We start from the raw sequence: 3,218 nt of genomic DNA, 5'->3' as shown, positions 1-3,218 counted from the left end.
TATTTTAATTTTTATACTGTATGTATTTTAATTTTGGCTGTTCACCGCCCTGAGTCCTTCGGGAGAAGGGCGGTATACAAATTTAATAAATAAAGTAAAATAAATAAATAAGTCAATCAGCAAATTGACTGCTATTTTGTATACCTATAATGGACCTTGCAATAAAAGGGCTGTGGTTTATATTGGCAGCTTTGTTTGGTGGATTCCTGGTCAGCAATTGACCAGAATATGTTCATGATGTTGTGGAGCTGAAATTTGCTGAGAATAGAGCCAGCAGCCAGTCTAAAGGATAGGCAGAAATGGCTATTGCTTCTGCAAACTCAGTCTGTACATTTCCAGAGCTGCTACCAGGAAAGATTCTGAATGGGGATAAAAATGAATTTGGCTAACCATCAAAGCTGGGCTTTGCTGAGCAAAGTTTGAAGCACAGGTCCAAAAACGATTATCCCCAAGAGCTCTCTCAAGGCGTTCTTCATATCCCATACCTCTTCATACTACTAGCCCACCACTACCCATTGAGAAACCTGTTTTATCTATCTTCAACCTCCTCCCCTGTACTTCCTCTCATGGGGCTGCCTCCTCCAACCATAACACCTCTTCTACCATTCATGTCTTCTCCCCGTCCCCATCCAGCTATGCCACCTCCAAGGGCAGTGCCACTGTCCTGCATTTCAATTCAGCTTTCTTTCCACTCCCAAATGTAGGCATGGGTCTCGACCTGATGCCTACAGCAAGACGTCTGCTTCATTTAATCACAACAGGTGAGAGTTGGGTCCATTACCTCCTCCTGTTGCTGAAGCAGAATTTGATATCCTGATCAAGCAATTTCCACTAATGCCATATCCAAGGCTATATCTGAAATTACAGTGATGCTGTTGAGACCCTGCTTATAGACACTGTTGTGTTTATTCAGTCGCATGCAGCAAATGATAAACAGTATTGGGCCTTTATTTCTTCATTTAAAGATTGCCTTCATGGCATTGATGTCAAGTCTTACGGCATGGGCACTGGCAGCAGCAGCAGATCTTCCAGAAAAAGATATAGCTCACATGGTAGGTCATCAAATCAGTCATTTGAGAGCAGTAGGAGGCACTGAAATTTTCTTCATAATGAAGATCGACATAAGGACTATTTCCAGGAAAGAATCCAGGAGCATGACAAGCACAGAGACAAGGTCAGAGAAAGAGATTGGCACACTTGAAAAAAAAAGATGGTGGAAGTATTCAGAGTTCTTATGGACTTATAACCTCTCCCAACTCAAGACATAGTACGGAGAAACCCTCAGTCTCAGCCTTGATTTCTGAAACAAAGATTGGGTAAAATACAGAAATATTTAAAATTTACTGAAATATATTTAAAATTGGACAGGATGTAAACGTCATTTAAAATATGATAATATCTAGCTCCCATTAATAGACCAGAATACAAATGTTATGTAAATTCTTCTCACACTGTATACCTGTCACAAATCATTATCTTAATCCTGTAGTTGAGACAAAAATATTGTAAATGCAAATATTAATAATATACATAAGAAAGTATCTAAACAATATTAGATAAAACATATTCATTAAAATGTGTGTGTGTGGGGGGAGGCAGGTTAAAAAAACCACCTTTTTATATGGAAAAGGCCTGTGGGAAGAGAAGTTCTTCACACTTGTCAGGAAGATAGTATAGTAGGTACTTCCCAAATTTCAGGGAAAAGAACATTCCAGAGTGTTGGTATCACTATAGAGAAGATCTGTCCACATGTAGCCTTCAGGTGGCAATTTGGTGGCTCTTGGTATGTGGAGAACTATCCATGACACACTAAATCCCTAAACATGCCAGAATGCCAAAAGCATTCTGACAGATATCCTGGTCCTGAGCTGTTTAAACCCTTGTGTATCGTAACCAAATCCTTGAACCTAGCTTGGCAGGTAATTGCAGCTAGCAGAGTGAATGTAAGAAAGGTGTAACATGAGAACAGCCTAGTGCTCAACTGCTACATTTTATGGCATTGTCTCACCTGAACCATGTTTAAGGATGTCCTACAGTGTGCATTACACAATTCTCTGTATTACTATAGGAACAAGTAATTGTTACAGGAACACACTTGGAAAGTGTTTCAAGGAGATACCTTAAATCACATTCCTGTTTCTAAATGCAACCCCATTCAGAAAAAGCAAGCTCCCAGTTCCCAAACATGGGTTCCACCCACCCTCCTAGTTTCCATCTTTCAGAGAATCAGTCTCAATTTAGTTATCTATTTAACACATTCCCCACCCACGAGCTTGCCATCTACAGTTGCAATACACAAGGGAAAAGCAGTGGGAAAACTGAGGCTAAAATCAAGCTCTCAAAATATTTGCTAAATTACAGCTCTTGTCATGAACATATGAGATAGAAATAGTTCAGGTAGCTGATGGAATACCTGTTGGCTAATTGAGTCTTGGGAGAGTCAGTGGAACTGATCAAGGGCAGAACAGATGAACTAACTCTCCTTCTGTTTTTTCCTTCTATTTCACAGCTTGATTGAATGATTGAAAGTGTTTAGTGGCTTCTTTTTCCAACACATTTTTTGGGACATGTGTAAAGAAGAATCCTTGCGTAAAGCTTCTCTTAAAAGCCGGTAAGCCAATGATGGCAAATTTGGTCAGTAGTAAAGTTCCACATACTCTTCTCCAGAGCTTGCATCTGCACTTGAGACCCTCTGGATAATTTTCACTTTTCTGCTAGCCAGCCCAGCTAGTTGAAATAAATAGGTTTTCAGGGCCCGACGAAAAATCCGGAGGTCTGTTATTATACGTATTTTTGGGGGGAGGTTGTTCCAGAGGGTGGGCGCCGCCACAGAGAAGGCTCTCCCCCTGGGGGTCGCCAGCCGACAATGTCTGGCGGACGGCACCCTGAGGAGGCCCACTCTGTGCGAGCGTACTGGCCGGTGGGAGGCTATTGGTGACAGAAGGCGGTCTCGTAAATAAATATCTCACTCGGGTAGGGTATTAACAATTTCTTAGATACCTTTTTTCATTAGGTAGATTTCATAGAAGGAGCATCAGAGATTGAATATTTTCCAAAAGATGACAAAACCCACACAAGACCCCTTTGCAAATAAAACCTCTTAAAGGGAAAAAAAGATCTGTAAAGAGGATTTTAGGTTTAAAGGACAAATCAGTTTCCTAAAAGAAAAAGTATCAGCACATCAGCATGGGCTGCCTCTAAACCAATGCAAGAAAGAA

The 3,218-nt window shown here is 40.8% G+C and overlaps 1 pseudogene; it reads left to right on the top strand.

Annotated features, from left to right (window-relative positions):
* Positions 1–566: 566 nt before the first annotated feature.
* Positions 567–1,201, top strand: LOC139311664 (cleavage and polyadenylation specificity factor subunit 7 pseudogene; annotated as a pseudogene).
* Positions 1,202–3,218: the final 2,017 nt, after the last annotated feature.

This window comes from Pituophis catenifer, unplaced genomic scaffold, assembly GCF_029215685.1.
Source record: "Pituophis catenifer annectens isolate HBS135680 unplaced genomic scaffold, rPitCat1.0.hap2 SCAF_1, whole genome shotgun sequence".
Taxonomy (NCBI): domain Eukaryota; kingdom Metazoa; phylum Chordata; class Lepidosauria; order Squamata; family Colubridae; genus Pituophis; species Pituophis catenifer.
This window is presented reverse-complemented; position numbering and strand designations above follow the sequence as displayed.